The following is a 20,224-nucleotide window of genomic DNA, read 5'->3' as shown; positions in this document are numbered from 1 at the left end:
TTGTGAGGTACATTTATTTTTGTCACTTTCTATAGCAGGGAATTTTAAAAAATCTACTCTGAAATAAATCATTGTACCATTATTTTCATATATTTTTAAATAGTTATTAAAGATGTAGAGCCAGATTCTGAGATCATTCCCACAGGTGCATATCTGGAATAACTCTGTTGTTTTCACTGTCAGAATTCAGGTAGTCTATGGGCTGAATCTGATGCCTTGACCTTGTCAGAAAGCATGGTTATGGCATAATTTGGACTTGGATGGTGCTAGCGAGTATGTTAAAAGAAAATTGTTTAGATGGTGCAAGTCCTTATGTGTTATCACTGCTTTTCTGCTCTTTTATTCCCTTGCTGTTTTTCTCCTGGTCTATGCTGCAGTTCCTTTCCTCCAGAGATGAGTAATTTTCCCTTAATTTGGCAGAATGATTCATTATCATTCCTATTACACTTTTACATTGTTTCCCAAGGCAACTGGGTACAGGACACTGTGCAGTGTAGTTTGGTTCATTGAACACGGTGCTGTGGACTCCTATATAAAGCTTACATTTGAGCTTTGTAATCTTATCCCCAATGCACCTCTTAACATGCCTCTACCCCTTATTGGGAGATCCTTAACTATCTCCAGCCACTTTAATGTGTCAGTGATGCAAAGTGGCCTTTGCATTCAGTTTAGGCCCACTGCTGTTTTTGCCCTTTGTTTCTCTCCTTTTCCCCATCCTTCTTTCTCTGCTTTTTCTTCCTCTTTGTTTGTTTCCTCTGTTCTTCCCTCTGCATATCTGAAGGGGTTCACTCCTAACCCCTTCCCCATTTTATCTGTTAAAATGATCAGCAATTAAATAATTAATGTTGATAGTGAAGTGTCATCACTGGGCTTTATAGCGGACACTCCAATTATATTAATGGGGATCAGGCAGTTCAGTCTCAGAACTATTGTTTCAGGCTGTCTGCAGATTCAGGAAGATAGTTCTGCACTGGTTACACCTAAGTCACATTTGGTAGGTTTTCTTCACAAATTTGAGGGCTAGAAACTTTGTTTTATTAAATAAAAGCTTAAATTATGCACCATCTGAATGTGTCATGCAGGCCATAGTTGTACCTCAAGTAAACTGAATACAGTGCATTCTGCATTTTCTGGATATTTATTTATATTTTTGAGAAAGCTCCTGTGGGGAGAGGGATGTCTTTGGAGATGGTCATCAGGAGAGGAGGACTAGGCTACAAGCTAGTAGTCCATAGGAGTGTGTGTGTGTGTGTGTGTGTGAGAGAGAGAGAGAAAGAGAGAGAGAACCTCTGATCTAGTACTATAATACTTATTCCTAATAGTTTAATCCACATTTATATCTATTAATCAAAATTATTAGTATAAATATGGATCCAGATATCAGGATGAAGTACTTTATTAAACAGTTACACAAATTCATCATCCTATATATAGCTCATTTGAAATAAATGAAAATTTGGCCCAATGTATATTATTTACTATGCTTTCCCTTATGTACCAATACTGCAGCCTTTCTGCTGTGTGGGATCTGTCCATCTTTCATTAACTTATTGTTAAAATTTGCTTGCATACATTGCAGTATTTTTCCCTATGAAGCTTTATATTGTGTCGAACAACTTTGTGAGTATGTGTGAAAAGCCTATACAATCACTAATGTGTAATGGACCAAATTTTGCCCTCAATTCCATCTATGTTTCCTCATTAGAATTAGTGGTCTAGTATAGCTGTAACTGAGGGCATTATCTGGGCTTTGAGATCAAGTTGTGATCTGATGTCAAAAGGATACATTCCTTCAGACTCTTACATAAAGAATCATAACAGTACTCATGTCAAAATCTGGAACAAGGAGTTTGTCACCACCTTTATAAAATGTACAAAATAGTTTTTTAAATCACTGCTTATGATTTTAAATCACCGCTCATCTCATTCCATCCTTATTTCCTGCCTACTTCCATATATATCATTGGCAATTGAAAACATCACACTTTTGGCACCAGAGCTATTGTACATACCAAACAGTTTTCCTTTGGAATATTACCAAATTAGGTTAACAACTTTTTAGGAAACTTTTCTCCAGGAACTAAAGTTAGTGAAGATAAATTGAGGGCAAATAAATGACTTAAACTTTTGGAGGAAGAGGACTTCAGTGATAAAATTGCATCAGTTGAGTGCAGTCTCTGTGGTTTCCTCAAAGGAAGACCTCAGTCATTTACCAAACATAACAATTACGTACTATATATATGAAATTCCATTTACAAAATCGTATTGGACTGTTTAGGATTTTGAATTTTAGATAAATAATGGAGCCCTGCAGAGAGTCCAGAATGAAAAACTAACCTTGGCTAAACACTTCTGCTTTAGGGCTTTGTTGCAAAAGTGAACCTTTCACTGCTATTTATGGACCTTTCAAGGGACTTAGGTTGGCTTAAGATCCTTCCTTCCCACCATAGTTTCACTCCTGCTACTATCTCATAGAGGGCCAGGGAGTGGCCTGGTAACCTCCCATCTCCCCAAGTCTTAGTAGCTGGTAGATGGGGACTCCTGTCCTTGATCTGCAAGCTAGCCAGCTAGTTGGCTTGCTCCCACATCATGAGTCTTTTGGCCCAGACAGTCCATCTCCTGAATGCTTCATTTGCACATAAACAGATGCCTAAAAGAAGAGATCTCCAGGTAAAGTGTGTGTGTGCACGGACATGCGTGGAGGGAAGTCATGTGACATGAGTACTGTGGGGATACTCAGCTGAGTTTGATCAGTTTCCATATGTCACCTCCAAAATGAGATTTTAGAAGAAAACCTGGCCCTATTGAAGTCAGTGGGAGTTTTTTGCCATTTACTTCAACACAGCCAGGATCTCACCCTTTTTTAAAGTTTTGCTTTGAATTTTTGGGTTCACACAACTCAAAGTGAAATTCAGAGGTGCTGAAACGATGGGAACCAACCTACCACTAAGATTCTGTGGAACTTGTGTGAACTGAAACAGGACTCATGAAACAGGAGGACTCAACTCCAGATACTGACAGCAGGAGATATAACCTATCTACTGCTCACATCTGTCTCATCTCCAATTCCTTAAAAATAGTTTACAAATTATGCATCCCTCATCATTATGACGCTTAGGTGGATTTAGTTGTGTAAACTTTCAGTTATGAACATGTAGCTGAAGTTTGATTCAATCTCTTCTGGAAGGTCTGGACATTTATTTTTAATATATATTGCAATTGCTAAATAGCCCATTGACTTTTTATAAGAGAGAGGTTCTTAATACAGTGTGCTGGCCAAATTCTTATCTAGGTAGTTACCTACAATTCCCTGGCTATTTCAATTAGATACATTATTACTCACTTTAGATCTGATTGTGAGCGGTTAACTGCCTTCAATTCCCACTGACTTCAGTGGAGTTACTCTTGTCTTATATTTAGTGTAAAGGAAATCAGGCCCTTTTACCTTTTAAAAATAACACTTTGCACAGTGGCAGAACAAGGATAGAACTCAGATATCCTGAGACCCAGTTTGGCACTTTAACTGCAAGACCATACTGCCTCCCAACAATTAAAACTCCCCAAAACAATTATGGTCAACTATTTTGAAAAGTAGAGATGCAATAAATATATTTGAACAGGTTCACTAAAGGCTGCCTTAAGCTGGTCCTTAAAATGATTTATTGAAAATAACTAATTTGAAAAGCATGATTATTTAAAAAATACCACTTTCATTTTAAATAAAATGATACAGGGGAGAGGCTGTCAGTATTTTGCGGATTCCTCTCATTTTGTATTAACCATTATTCTGAGAGCTAATAGTACCTTAGACAGGTGAGCATTTGTTAGTTGCCTACATTTTGGTGAGAGCTACAGTACTCCAAGGTGCTGTTAAAAATATGACTATTGGTATGTGTACAATTGAGTGTAAACATTGAACCAATGATTAGTTTTTTCATGGATCACGTTGGAATCCCACTTGCCCACACAGACATTAACAGAATAGTGTTCAACGTGTTGTCATCTTCAAATCATCAGCAGAGGAAAAGGGTATTAAATAGTGGAGAGTCTAGGCAGGGTTCTAAAAAGAAAAACCTGCTTACTTTTGAAAATGCTTTTTGCTGGAGAAACTGCTTAGCTGAGAAGGCTAATTACTTTTAACTTCTATGTTCAGCTTGAAACCAGCCTGGGCCAACAGTGACTTAGTCAATTACCCTTTAAACAAATGTGTGGTGGTGATCTCAGTCCAGTTCCTAGCAGGCCACTGTACATATGGCAATTGACACCTTTCTGGCAATATCAGCAGAGTCCAAGGACTAAATGGGCAAAACGACTGAACTACTGAACTCACTCTATAAATGGCCCCTCCAACTTAAGGCAAATTGGTGGGGCAACGTGAGAAAATGTTATGTGCTAAAGCTGTCTGCTAAATAGAGAACTCTTGTTTCTAGGGCCATCCATCTACTATTTTTCACAAGCACTAAACAAATGCAAAATGTTCCCAATCAATATAATTTTAGAGTACTGTACTTATCTGAAGATGAGTAGAACGGAATTGAGCCAAAGCAGCCAAAAAGTGTATATCTTGAATGATTAATTATAAATTCCTGTATTATCTACTGGAAGGTATAAAAGAGAATTTGGCTCTACACTATTGAAGGGATGTGGTATGGAAGATAGTCTATGCTTACAAAGTATCATGTGGTACTGGCAACAGTCAGAAACAGGATAGTGGACTAGCTGGACCCTCAGTCTAATCCGGTATGGCAATTCCTATGTTCCTATTTAAAGTTCAGGGTAGAGCTGAAGAGGAGGTTAAATAAAAAGTTAACATAGGCCTTTTTTGTGTTAGCTAGTTTTCCTAGACCACACTGGTGACATTGACAATAGTACAGTAGTTTAGCTGTTCTCTCAGTCCAGAGAAAGCCCTCCAGAATTGGGTGCATTGTATACAAGCCTTACCCCAGAGCTTAACTAAACTTCCTTTTCTCCCATTTTTAAGGGAAAATACTTCCCTAAGCCAAGCATATATCATGGTAAGACCACACTGAAACCATGTTAAAAATTGTAAAACCTTCATAGAATATAAGGAAACTAAAATACAAAGTTAAGGGCTGTATTCTCCTAATTTCTGGTCCATGTGCTTCCAGACACATGCATATCCGAGGGCAGACTCTGGCCCTGAAATTTGAACTTGGAGTTTTCTCTTCATCAGCAAAGTGTGCTGCCTAATTCTCAATGTGAGTAAACAAAAATGTGGCTGCAAGAGATGCGATGAGAGTATATAGCCATATTGCATTCATCCCAAAGTGGCCTTGCTCCCGTTCTATTGCTTGTATTTCTTTAAGTAGGTGTAAGAAATACAGGCTACAAGTGTACAGAAACAATTCTTATTTGAAGCAGTTCTATCAGAAAAAGAACTTACACTACTAGATTCCTGCCTCATCTATGTGCAGGTGAAGGGCTACATCCTTGGTGCTTTAGCTCCACCTCAGAACAATGTTTCTGACTGACCAGGTCAAGAGCTCACAAGAAAGTAATTTAAGATAACTTCCTCTCTGTTTTTTTCCCTTCCCCTGTGATCCCAAAGTTGAATCCTGTAATTGGTTGAGTAACAGGCTATTTCCTCCTTCTGATCCACCAATGTACATCCCACATACAACATTTAATTATTATTTTACTAACTTTAGTGATTGCAAAAATTAAGGTTTTAAAAATAAGCAATAGTTAGTTGCAACAGGTCAAAAAGCACCTGAAATTGGCACCATAGTTGTTGTTTGGTTGGTTTGGGGGAGGTTATTATTATTTATTATTATTATTAATATTTTATTATTTTATTTTATTATCATTTCAGAGCTAAAGTTCACCTTATTAATTTTATCCAGTCATAGGGCAGAAATGCACTATGGCTGACAAATTTCAATCCAATACAATTTTAAATGGCATTGTTACAAAACTCTGAAAAAAATGAAGCCAAGAATGGTAATGGCGACTTTCTCTTAGCTTAACATCACAAACGTTATACTATAATAGTGATAAGAAGTTGTCAAAAAAGGGGATGTGGTTTTTGAAAAAATATTCACAAAAATTGCATCCAGTTTTTAATCAAAGTTTGAAATTTCATCAAAATTTTCAAGCAGCTCCAATAATTACTTAGAGCTTCTATTAATCACTTTTAATCATCAGTCATCCCAAAGGCCTCATTTAAAAAGTGCTTTCCATCACAAGAACAATGCTCAAAAAACTGACACACCCTTATACTCAAAAACCTTCCAACCAAAAAAACCAATCAAACAACCGACTGCTAAAACAAATAAACCTTGAAAAAGACAAAGCAAACAACAACAAAAATAACAGTAACTTAATAAAGTTAAAAACCAAAAACCTTTCCCCATGCAGAGTTTTTGTTTGTTTTTTCCTGGGAATGGAAAAGTGCCAGAGATTCCATGAAGTCCCCTGGGGACTTCACTGTTGCTCTTGCCTTTATGTGGAAGGTGCATATCTGCTACAGTGATGGACATCTGTCTAAAACCCGAGGATAGACAGAATTCTCATGCATTATTTTGACTTACAGGTTTGGACATGTTGCACCACTGCACAAAATATGTTACGCTTGCTCATGTGTATCGTTGTTGCCAGTAGTGGATGACTAGTGGACTTGTTCATTAAGGTCATCAGATAGAATCCTGGATCATGATTCTCTCCCCACAGGATACAAGTAACTCCCATTGAATAAAATTTCTTGATTTGTGACTTATATTTAAGTTGAGAGGTGTTTCTTATCTCCTAGGATAGGAGAATGGCATCCTGTATACTGGGAGTCAGAAGTTTCGAGACCTGTTCCCAGTGACACACAGTTGGTTGATGCTGGTATCTTTATGATTGCTGGTAAAATTCTGCCTTCAGATCTGTACTGCTTCTCGTCACTGGAACAATTTAATGTTTTGGGTTCAGCGTTAATCAGAGATACTTGGTGATAATTTGCATGGTACTCTGAGTCTCTATGTTTTGAAGGGACAAATTGTGTGGCCAGAGTTCTTTTCCCTTCACTTCCATAAATACTTACTGTGAGGTGAGCATCTCTTATTCCTGTTAAACGTGGGAGCAATTAGATAATTCACCTCTACCAGTGACTTCCCTGTGGTTTACTTCAATTTCCACAGGAGAACTCTAATCCTGTGTTGGCTTCAGTAGACACAGCACAGTTGCAGAAATCTGCATTAGTGAATTGCAATATGGGGTAGGGGGCCTACACATAGGTTGTTCTAACAAGTTTTTTATTTAATTAGAAAGAGAGGGGAAATGTTGCCCTCCAAAAAGAGATCCATAAATCTAAATTATTTTTCAATAGCGCATATTATTTTCATTAAAGCTACAGAGTGCATCAATAAATCCATTTACGAAACATGTGCACATGTAGAAAGAGATACGCTTACCTTCTGGGAGACCTGCCATGAGGAAGACATCATTTTCAAATTTTATGCTTCCTCATGATTTTATCTGGTGCCAAGATACCAAAGGCAGGGTGCTGCAGTAAATATGTGCATTTTTAATGTCCTAGATTTATACTATTTAAATGTTCCTATTACAATTTTATGTGTGGAGAAAATATTGTGAAATACATGAATACTGCAAATTTAGCTAAGGGTCAATTAACTCATTCAGAAGGGCCCAATCCTGCTTCAATAGACGCATAGACTTTAAGGCCAGAGGGAAGTCAGTGTTTTTTTTTTTATCATTTACTTCAATAGGAGCATCAGCAGGCCCAGTGTGAGATATTAAGAACATATTTTATGACCGAATAGGGCCCACAGACTCCATCAAATTACAACTCTGGTCATGAGGGGACAAGCAGAGACTGCTTAGCCAATTTTCCCCCCACCCTGCAAGCAAGTGGGTAGTGAGAAAAGGCATAAGAGTAGTTGTGGCTTCCCTTACCCGCCCTTTACTTGCCAGCCGGAGTAGTTGTTCAGGTATCTGGGTAGGGATGCGTAAATTGCTCTGTGAAAAGGGGTGAAGTAATTTACTCCCCTCACAGAATAAGGAGAAAGCGGGAAAGGAAATGGAACATTTGATGGCTCATAATTCATTCTCTTTTCTGCTCCTGGCATAGTGCAGCTATGTGCTACCCCATTACTCAGAGCAGACTGTAAAATTACAATCTAACCCAGAGAAATTATATAGTTTCCATCCTTGATCAATGAATAAGGAGAAATTATTGCTCCAAAGCGAAAGATCAGACAATGGATACCTCATTGCTAATGTTAGCGTATTTCTTTAATACAGCCTCACAAAATAATAATAAAAACCCATGGTATGATCTCACTGCCACTTTGCTTCTGATTTCAAATCAATGGCACTTCTTTCTAATCCAATAGAAAAATGTGGAGGGGAGAGTGTTTTTCACTGAAAAATAATCAACCTACATACTAACTGAAATCACCTTACTGCTTTTGTAAATTCAGCATTGTGAACCATCAGGCCCAATGAACATTTAAACTTTTCATTCCTTTTACAGCTTCCAAAATCCTGCTTATGTGAAGTGGTGCCCTACATTCACAATAAGCGTGGGCCATTGAAAACTAGGGCAGTTTTAATTTTAGTTGTTTACAAAAATTGCCAGAAAAAAACCAAAAATTTGCTATCCAATTAATGAAAAACAAAGTTTTCCTAAATCTTTTATAAAGTGGAGTTTTCAGAATTGGGATCAAACTATTGTTGGCTTTCATCTAGTGTCTTTTCTGAAAGGTGAAAGTGAAAGGTATTTGCATCTTTTGTTTTTCAGGGTAGTTGGGAAACAGAATAATAGCTGTGTTACTGCCTGATTCAAGTTACTGACTGCCACTGATAACATAAGCTTCTAAACCATGCAGCAAGAAACCAGGAGCAAATGGTGGAAGAGGGGAAATTAAATCATCAGATAGTGAATATCATTGCAGTTTAAAAACCTTTAGAAGTATCCCAATTTCTTTTAGTACAAGACTTATTTAATGTAACCCTCTTGCAGTACCTTATAGTTGTCAATTTAGAGGAGAAATTGCTTTGTTGTGACTGTATTTATTATTATTATTATTATATGGAAATATACCTATCTTATAGAACTGGAAGGGACCTTGAAAGGTCATTGAGTCGAGTCCAGTCCCCTGCCTTCACAGCAGGACCAAGTACTGTCCCTGACAGATATTTGCCCTAGATCCCTAAATGGCCCCCTTAAGGATTGAACTCACAACACTGGGTTTAATAGGCCAATGCTCAAACCACTGAGCAATCGCTATTCCTCCCCTTTCCTGTACAAAAACAAGAGTAGCACCTGTGTAGTTCCATTATACTGCAGAGGTATAAGATGATCAAATGAAAGCATTATCTTCTTTCAAAAATATAGGATTCTTTCCTAGAATCATTAGTATTTTATACACTGCCAAATGGATACGAAGGCAAGTCAGACATCCTATACAGCGCTTGATCTTAGCCATTACAAAACATATTGCATAACTATTAGGTGTTCACCCAGTCAGAGCTTTTGACTGGATGAACATTCTTAACCCTCATGCTGAATGTTATCCATTTAAAAAAAATGGTATTGTAACTTTTCCAGCAGCAGACAGCTGCAGGCTGAGTTTCATAACTGTCAACTTCTCAACATGAAAATGAGGGTAACATCAGGCTTTTCCAGTGTCTGCTTCCTCTCAAGCAAATTTTTCTGCCTTTTGCCTTCTTTTTAAAGGCTTACATTCATTTTTTCTTTCTAAAATCCTTTCTCTGAGACATTTTTCTTCTCTGATCTCACTACTCCATGCTCAGTTTGTCCTCTTGGATGGGAAGTGGGAGTGGAGAAGCTACTAGGTTTTTAAAATACATGGTTCATTTGGTTTAACAACACTTTTCAAAAAGGTCCTTAATGCAGATGTTCAGAACACAGAATTGTTAAAGGTCTGTCAGATAATTAATACATTTATCTCCGGCTATATTTATCTTCTTTTACATAGGACTATTGCTATTGTATTTAAGGGACCAACCTGCAAAGGGATCTGCATGGGTTAAATGGTCTATTCATGCAGATTCCTTTGCTGTATTGGAGCCCCGGTGATATACGTTCAATATGATCTGCCTGGGATAATCAATTCTCCAGCCTACTTAGGGTCTGTCCAGGACTACTTCTAGGAATGTGGTGGTCTCCACTCTACTTCGGGTTTATCTTGCGTTACTGGTTTGAGGCTGCCAAGAAGTTTTCTTCCATTCTAATTCTAGACAATTAATAGGTGTGCCAACACGTCTATCTTCTGGATATACATTCTGCAGTGCCTCAAAAAATATGCAGTATTGTAGGTACAGCTTTATAACTTATCTGTATCCACATTATGCCCAAGTTGCCTTAAGAACAATTAGGCCAAGACTTTTCAAGGTTTGTATGTAAAATACCTGATAATTCAAGGTAAAAATTCTCCCATTACCAAAAAACACAAACAACACAATAGCTATAAGAGATGCCAAAATGTGAGAGGAAATAGTACATTTTAAACATTTAGAACCCAAGAGCCAAATCTCAGCTGGTGTATATGAGCATGGCTCCATTCGCACAAATTTGTACCAGCAGAAGATCGTCTTTCTATCGAAAGAATCCCATTGACTTCAATGGGCTTTGGATCAGGCCCTTTCTCCTGCGACTTCCATGGAGCTACTCACAGAAGTAAGGCTGCAGGACTGGACCCTTACCCTTATACTAACTTATATATTGGCTAGTTAGTACATAATAGTTCAAAACTACGGCTGATCAAAAATTTTCCTGCTAAACGTTTTTTGTTGAAATTTTCAATGAAAATTTTTCAAAATGATTCATTTAGATAAGGTTGAAATATTTCATTTCAACTTTGTTTCAACCTTTGTTATGGTCTGTTATAACTTATAAGATAACAATGTAATATAATATAAAAAAGTTGAAATCTTTTGACTTTTATGTTATATAAAATTATATAATTATATAACATAAAAGTCAAGTCGGTTAAACTTGAAATGAAAGGTTATGACCTTATTTAAAAAAAAAAGATTTGACTTTATTGAAATGAAATATTTCAATTTTTCCAAATGAAATTTTGGAATTTTCATTTCATGGGAAATTTCAAACTTTCATTCTAATTTTGGAACAATTAAAAAATATATATTCAGAATATCCTGTGGAATGGGAATTGGGGATCCAAGCAGCTCTATTTAAAATTACACTGTAACTATGTTTTTGTTTTTAACAAAGGCACCAATAAGCTTTTGAGTAAGATTTAAAAAGTGTGTCTCTGGTAAATACCTGTTTTATTGCCTTCCATGAAAACAATGTTTCAAATAATATAGAAATTAATCACTAAAATATATTTCACAAGCATTAAGCTTATGCTATAAAGTAACAAATACTATAAATTTAAGGAGGCTGGCATTCATAACCTATGATACTCTGTCTATAACTTTTTCACAACAATACAAGACAAGGGCAAAACTTGATTTCCTAACCTCTCAAAGAGAAGTTAGTTTGTTTGTTACAATTGTATTATTATATAAAATCATGTTGTATTGATTTTATAACAAAAACTGCACAATGTAAAAGACATTGCAAATGACCAACAAAATGTATTGTATCAAAGAGAAATGTAACTGAAAGGTATAATCCGAGAATGAAGTACAAAGCTCAGGGTCTATATTTACAACTAAATTATAAACTATCATTCTGCATTGCTATTTTATTTAAACATTAATAGAGAACTGAGTTTAGAACTGGTACTTTATTTTTTGATTAGCTACTACAACAGCAAGTATACACACTTTTTTGCTTCAGGATCATAGAATCCCCTCTTTTCAGAGTTCTCAAAGAAAGGATATGTAGTAAACATGGGCTCAGATTTCAAGCATACATGAATTTGTAGATATCGTCAAAACTGAAGTCTGGATCTAAATTTTGCAATTGGCTCCTGTCTTAATTGTAGATTGAACCTAAATGCTGGATCCAACCTTCCCAGAACTTTGGGGTGTTTGCAATCCAGATCAAAATTTTGCAGCTTGAGCACATCATTACTATGGTAACAGCAGTGGAATAGAGAAATTCCGTGGCCTCAGAAGCTGTAGACTGAGCAAATCGCATACTTTTTACGAGCTAAGTTAACAAAACGACTTCTCTATTTATCTTATTTGGCATATGAATGGGGGCCCAGTTTTCAAATGTAGTCACCTAAATAGATGTCCAAAGCCCACATTTGGTTATCTGAATCAGTACTTGGTCACATAAAATGACCTTTTGTCCAGCTAAGTGCCAAACTGGGTATCCAAATAAAAAAAGTACACATCTCATTTTCACGTGTGCATTGGAGAACTGGTCTCTCTACCCTGGTAACCTTAAATACTTCACCTACAAAATGTTATCATCCAATGCTCATAAATAGCACCAAAACTAGACAAACTTGATACATTTCACTTCAAACCACATTAAACAATAAATTGATTAGCTCCTTCTATTTATTAGCAGTTATAAAGTGCTGGAGAAACATATAATTTTATCAGAAAACTTGCTAATTTGGGATAGATCACTCCCTACCATGGGGGTGGGGAAGGAAGCTATAGAAAGGAGCCACAAGGAGGAAAAATGTATTTGTTCAGTCATTGGGGAAAGATATATCCCCACCTCTGAGAAGGAGGCTCAACCCCCAGAACCCATGGATTTCAGAGGATCCACCAGCAGCCAGAGTTGTCTATACCAGCTCTGGGGTTCCCTGCCCTGCATTTGGAGCTGTGCTGCCAGGACTTGCATGTCCCACAGAACATTCTAAAGCTCAGAAGGTCTCACTTGCAAGTTAATGTAGGTTCAAGAGATGTTCAGGCTTCTCTTTTGTAGAAATGTGACCTATTCTACTCCTCATCCGCATCGCACCTTCCTGTATAAAAGTTGCTATTTCTGTTGAGTTGCTTTACAAAAATAAAATGCATTCTTAGATCATACTCTTTGCTGACAGTGCAGTCAAACTTTGCTAGCTTAACATGTTGTACTTGATACTTGGAAACTGTAGCTGACCAGCCACTGGCTGATAAGGAATATAAATAAGTAGCCAGCATTTTATCATCTTACTGACATTGGTGGTTAATCTTAGTATTTGTGACATACCTTGTAACTTAGTCTTTTTTAAAATGAAACTGGATCTCACTTAACTGGTCAAAAGTCTCTGCCTTCAGACTGCATATACAAAAGGCACTGAGATACAAACACTTGCACTCTCTCACACACACTACACAGCTCCATTTAAAAAAACTCTAGTAATTCTTTCTCTTTTATGGCACAGGTTGATGACAGCTCAGTTGCTCAGTGTAACACTTGAATGAATATGTCTGAAATAATGGTCAGAGATGAACAAACTATACTATCCTATCAATTACGAACCTACTTATCCTATCTCTGCCTTTGCGAGGTCACAGTAAACCTTGCTGAAACTTTCAATATAAAGTCAGTGAAGTCTAAAACAAGCTACAGTGGCTGCTGGAAAGGTAAAATCAACTACTCAGCTTCATATGAAAGAATTCACAACACTGAATACTGCAGACATTTATCAACCTCACTGAGAAACCATTCCTCAATATTGGTTAAATCTCATACTACTAATGGCAGTATCTAAAAAGCTGATTATAGATATTTAAAAAGAAAATATATACTGCATGCCAACGCATACAGTCATTATCTTTTATCTGGTAGTTGATAAATGTCTTTCCTGTATTTAAAGGTGTATATATTAAAATAACAGAGATTTAAGTAAAATGCTTTCTTGGTTAACTTACCAATTGTTGAAGTGGAATGAGCTAAGCTCTCTACCTGCTTTCCTGTTGGCAATCTCTCTTGCTCTCTGTGTAGAGATTGCAGTAAACTTAGAAAACTAGCAAGGACAATGTTTCAAATGACTTAAGAAAGAGAACAGGAACAATCACTTCGTTCTCTTTTTTCAGATGAGTACAGTACCTTCAGAAAGAAGGAAGGAAGGGAGGGGAGAGGAAGTCAACAACCCTTTGCTTTCCTGCAAAAAAATAAGGAAACAGTAGATAGCCATCTCATTTTCACTCAAACAAAATGTTTGGAAAAATAAATATAATTGAACCAAAAGGAATTCCTCAAGTATTATATCTGAATTATTGGCTTCATGAGGACTAATTTATAGCTCTCTGTGTGCAACTACAACAAAACAAATGAAGTTCTAAAAGTAGTGTCTAGGATTAAAATGCCCATATCTCATGTAGAGAACTCCATTAGCCAAAAAAGTACAGATAACATAATCCTACATGCCAAACAAGGAGAAATCTTACACGTCACAATAAAAACATGCATTTTGAAAAATCTCTTGGTGTGTTAAAAAGAATTTACCAAATTTAACTTTTACAGAATGTTATAGAAATGAGATACTTTTTGAGTCTCAGAGATAAAGTGTAGGGGTCATATTTATCTGAAGTCAGAATTACACCAGAGATTAATTTGGCTTTTCTAAGACTGGAAAAGCATAGGATTGATGTAGAGTGCACCTTAATATATCAAAATTATAATTATTTATCATGCTCTAGATATATTTTCATGCTTCTTAACTGGAAAAAGAAGCAGAATTGAGTTTGATATCCCAGCCAGTGAATGACCATACATATGAGTCAACTCACTATGAACCACTTGACATTTTTTATAGCTGCTTACTTTTATCAAACTCCAATCTCAATAACAACCAATAGAAAATTACCTTTTTTTCACAGATTTGTGAATTTATCGACATTTTTAGTCTATCTAGTACAAACGTTGATGCCATTAAGGGTTTCAGGTTTTTACCTGGATTGTGTCTTCAGCAAGAATTGAGAAAAAAGTAATCTCTGTGCCCTGTTAGTTTACCCATGTGATAGCCAAATGTGGAAGGCTCTTGGATGAACAACTACATGTCATTCTCCATGAAAGATGAAAACAAAATGCTGCTTCAAATGGCCTCGCAGAGAAAAACGTAAGGTTGTATTCAGCTCTCAGTTATAAGGGTATAAATTTAAATGAACCTTATAAAAGTTAATGGCGTTATAGTGGTGTAAATCCATTGTTAATGAGAGTAGAATTTGGTAAATTGTCCTATATCAATAATAAATTGCTATTTCCTTTACAGTACAATAATGAGAAGTGATAGATGGACAGACTATCTGAGAACATGCAGCTCTTTACATGCAACAGTTCTTCATGCAGAGAATGAGCACTAGTACTATTTCCAGGAGAAGTAGAGGAGGCCAACCAGTGACTTGATTGTAAAGACCTTCAATTTGTATTCTGAACCACTTAAAACTTTAGTAATGGAAGTCAGGCTTTGACACAACTGGGCAGGTGCTAGATGTGATGTTTGGAAGTATGATGCAACCAGTTGTTTCCTGTTGTATGTGGAAGGGATGAAAGAGTAATGAGGGGGCAAATAAAAAAACAAAGGATGCAAAGGGTTAACTTTAAATATATGTGCCATTGCAGATGTATTTAGTCATTCCTCAAGGAAAGAGTATTCAGCCAAATGGAGTTTCCGCCAAATACTGAGCATGAGGAATGTTAGAGAGTGTGCTAACAGATGATGGAGGCATATTATGCACCAGTTTAGCAGTCAGAATAAAATTTGTATTTATTTTGAAAAACATTTCCCAATAGTCCTATATATAAGTCCCAAAATATGACAACAACTTCCAGCTTTTCAAGCTGTTAGTGAGTTATTTCATGGAGATCCACCTTGTATACAGGATTGCTAGGTAGCCCAGACTACTGAAAACAGTGATCAAATATAATCATTTGGTTGTCCCCCATTAGGAACATATTGCAAAACTTAGTCAAGAGCTGATATAGACAAAATTAGGAATATTCTCACAGAGATCAAGACAGGCATATCTGAGTCACATTGTAGTTCATGATGGACTTAAACTTCATTGTGACTGAAGTCTTACTTTTCAAAGAGAGGATTTATTTTTTTCTTTTGAGGCTTTACAAAAGCTAAAACATGCTGTGCTGTAACCCACAGCAGTGAAAGAGAATCCTGGCCCTTCTATCAAAACATTTCCTTGGGGATGGACAAAACATATGTTGTTGATGCCTTTAGAAATGAAGCTTAAGAAAAATCAGATCTATGTACTATCACTGAATATAAGGACTCCAGATTCACCAGGCTACAGCATGGCTTCAGTACTTTGTCTTCAGACAGAGACTGAAAAATAAAAAAGACTCATTATGACATCATTATGTTAATATGTAAATTGACAGTCTACTAGACTGCTTTATACTTCGGTTTCTGAGTGAGGAAGAAGAGGAGAACACCCTACTTCAGTAGTTGCCTCTTAAATTACGATAATCCAATCAAATCCACAACAAATGGCAGTGTGCATGCATATTTAACAAAGCTTTTCACTACCATGTGCAGCTGTCTTTTAGGATATATTACTGGCGGTGGAAATATTCTTGTCATTGTCCTGTAGTGCTGCAGTAGTGGAATACATGTTTCCACAATTAATTTATCAAAACAAACCCATTCACATATATGCAGCAAAGTAGAAGCTCCTGGCCCATCAGCCTATTCGCTATAAACCTGAATGGGAATCAGAGACAAAATATATTCATGGACAGCATGAATGGAGGACTTGACTAATGCTGTCCTGTATGATCAGATCTAGATTTGAACCAGATGGACACTAACTATGATTAATTGGGTATTGGATTTGTTTTGCTTGAATTTGAAATAATTTTTTGTAGATTGTTAATTCTGACCCAGCCTCAGTCTGGTGGTAGCAGGTACATTTTAATTTAAGTGAGTACACAATTTAATATATCAGACCAAGCATGAGTCAGACATGCTGAAAACAACAACAAAAAATTAAAATATGAAACCTTGTCTCAGCAGTCCACAACAAAGCAAGCAGAATGTAGAGCAATGCCTTTAGACAATCTCACCAGCAACAATATTTCATTTTAATTTGACAGAATGAGACGACAGGCAACAAATTTGGACAATCACATTATCTTGTTGGACAATAAAATTAAATGTCTTAGTTGCCTGTGGCCAAGTGCATCAGAACACTTTCCTCCCAGCTTCATGTATGCTGATAGCACTATTTAAGTAATACATAATAAGAACATAAGAATGGCCATACTTGGTCAGACCAAAGGTCCATCTAGGCCAGTATCCTGTCTTCTGACAGTGGCCAATGCCAGGTGCCCTAGAGGGAATGAACAGAACAGGTAATCATCAAATGATCCATCCCATTGCCCATTCCCAGCTTCTGGCAAACAGAGGTTAGGGACACCATCCCTACCCATCCTGGCTAATAGTCATTGATGGACCTATCCTCCATGAACTTATTTAGTCCTTTTTTGAACCCTGTTATAGTCTTGGCCTTCACAACTTCCTCTGGCAAAGAGTTCCACAGGTTGACTGTGCATTATGTGAAAAAATACTTCCTTTTGTTTGTTTTAAACCTGCTGCCTATTAATTTCATTTGGTGACCCCTAGTTCTTGTGTTATGAGAAGGAGTAAATAACACTTCCTTATTTAGTTTCTCCACACCAGTCATGATTTTATAGACCTCTATCATATCCCCCCTTAACCGTCTCTTTTCCAAGCTGAAAAGTCCCAGTCTTATTAATCTCACCTCATATGGAAGCCGTTCCATACCCCTAATTATTTTTGTTGCCCTTTTCTGAATCTTCTCCAATTCCAATATATCTTTTTTGAGATGGGGCGACCACATGGATTTATACATAATAATAAACCCTTCACCTAACTACCATAAAAAATCTAATTGTTTCTTGTAAGTCAGTGTCAGATATGCCTCTCTCACTTTTTATTTGGTTTAAATGTTTGCTTTAGGCTGTTTTGGAGTGAGCTGTCAGAATGTGAATACGAACACAGAGACTCAGACTTGAATCCAAAGGACTTCCCTTCTAAAATTCCGGTGCATGAAGAATGTCACATTGAGGCTTATGCTAATATTAATATCAAGTCAGTTAAGTCTAATTATGACTCTTGCATTGTCTGCATACCATATGCATACATAATATATTTTGGATAATAATATGATCTAGTATCAGAGCTATTCTGTAAATATTTTAGTTTGTTTAGCTGAATAGCTCTCATAGAGAAAAATATTTGAAAAGTTTCATTCCACCTATCTATCTCTCATAATCAGACTATGATCAAAGTATTCTCACTACTATATACATGTACTGACAGATATAATACCTTGGGATGTAAATCCTTTTTATATTTATTGAGAAAGGTAACATCTAATCAGCATTTATTAGGGTATTCAAGTTTAATCTTCAAGGCACCCACAGTTTGTTAATTTACTGTCTTGGGGTGAGGTGAGTAGAAATAAGTACTCAAAACTATTAAAGAGTTGCATTTCCTGGAAATAAATGCCTCGTAATAATTTAAAGGTGCCCTCATTCAGGATCAAATTAATTTCTTGTGAACTCCATTAACTACAGTCATTTCAAAGACAGACTTCCTAGACCTTTTATATAGTCACTACAATTACCTTTATTACAACAATAGCACCAAAAGCTTACTTTACAAAGATGGTATGATGGATGTGTGTTTTCAAGTGTAACATGAATGAATTCATTACACACTGCATATGCACAAGATAATGAGCCTCACTAAGTCCACAATGAAAGAAGATATGGTTTTGTTCAATGTGTCTGAATTCACTGCAGTGTTTGCAGATCTATAGCACGTGGAAATTTGCCAAACTCTCTGGAAGTTTTATAAGTTGGTCTTCATTAAAAAATCAACAGTTACCAACCAAAATATCCTATGTGCATACTGCAGTTTTGCTATACAGTTAGACTCAGAAATTAATGTGCATCTGGAGTGGTCACTGTTGGTAAACGTTGATATTTCAGTGGTAACCACTCTACATTTTTCTTTAGTGACATGTTCACAGTGTACTGTAACATATGAAATTCTCCCATCTACCTACCACATAGTACAGGAATGTCATATTGTAAAAGGTGTTGTCCCTGAAAAACTTATTCAAATGATCATTACTAAGCATGTTTATCCTATGCAATGATACCTTTTACACTTTCCAGCATTACTATAATTTTCTCTGGTTTATGCCATAAGTCATAAAATAGTATTTCTGCATTTTCTCCCAGAAGTTTAATTTGACAGTAAATTTCAAAATTAATAAGAATTTAGGTAAATTATTTTAATCTGCAATTCATTCATTTAGTCCCTCAATCAGATAATCTGATTAATGTGGAGTCCTATTACATGCTTGCCTACTAGTTATGATTTTGCGGTAAATGTTTCTGGACCTCAGTTGGTAAAAAGTTAGGATGTGATGTTCAAAACCACTCAGCATTGGCCTAATTCTGCTCCCACTAAAGTCAGTCCAAGTTTTACCATTCAATAGGAGCAGAGATGGGCTAATAGAGATTTCTTTTGAAAATCCCACCCTTAATGTTCCTAAACATTGAATTAACAATATAATCTCTGGCTTATAATTATCATAGGTCACATACTTGGGACCATGTTCCACTCTTGAAAATCCAGTGGCATTACTGTACACGTGTTAACGAGAACAGACCATGCTCCTTTGTCTTTTTCAAATTCCTACATGAGTAGCTTTAGAGAAAGGAGGATTCCCTTCATTTTCTCCTCTTTGGCTATGTAGAGCACCTACCATTTCACTGTCATGTAGTGCTCAAAGTGTTAAGTCTTTCAATGTCAATAATAAATGCTATAGGTGACTGAACCAAGGGAGAATGTTGGACACAGCAGACAATTTAAACAAAGGATGGTCCATACTCAGCCAGTAGTACTACTGACTCCAACAAAAGCTTTTCCTGAGTAAAGATGGCAGCATTAGGCTCAACGTATTTTAAAGGTTAGAAACAGTAGTTTTGTTGTCAGATCATTTAAATTTAACATTTGCTTGTGGCAGAGTATATGGTTTGTGGTTCAAAGCAGTTATCAGTGAATAAAGAGTGAGCATCAAGAAAGCTAACTAGCCAAAAATAATTACTTAGGTGAAAAGAAAAGCAGAACTCTTAGGTCTGTTAGATTTCCTCTGTTCTACCAAAAAAAAAAAAAAGGAGATTGTGGTTTATTTGTTTTGTTAAAAAGGAAAACTTTTGCTTAGACTAGTATTGTTTAGTAGAAGAGCAACTGATTACAACTTAAAGCACAGGAAAACCCCCATTTACAGGAAAAACCTCAGACTGGCCTAGAAGTCTTGC

At 36.5% G+C, this 20,224-nt stretch overlaps 2 protein-coding genes across 5 annotated transcripts in view; one reads left to right on the top strand and one right to left on the bottom strand.

Annotated features, from left to right (window-relative positions):
* ZNF366 (zinc finger protein 366) overlaps positions 1–13,946 on the bottom strand; it is a 40,096-nt gene extending 26,150 nt beyond the window's left edge. For both annotated transcript variants that reach the window (XM_005288223.5, XM_005288225.4), the window contains exon 1: positions 13,780–13,946. The gene's annotated coding sequence lies outside the window, so the exon portion shown is untranslated. The remainder of the gene's footprint in view (positions 1–13,779) is intronic.
* Positions 1–20,224, top strand: part of PTCD2 (pentatricopeptide repeat domain 2) — a 119,607-nt gene that overhangs the window by 94,195 nt on the left and 5,188 nt on the right. The gene's annotated exons all lie outside the window — the stretch shown is intronic.

The sequence above is a fragment of the Chrysemys picta genome, chromosome 6, assembly GCF_011386835.1.
Source record: "Chrysemys picta bellii isolate R12L10 chromosome 6, ASM1138683v2, whole genome shotgun sequence".
NCBI lineage: Eukaryota > Metazoa > Chordata > Testudines > Emydidae > Chrysemys > Chrysemys picta.
The sequence above is the reverse complement of the archived record's forward strand: the minus strand, read 5'-3'. Positions and strand labels throughout refer to the sequence as shown.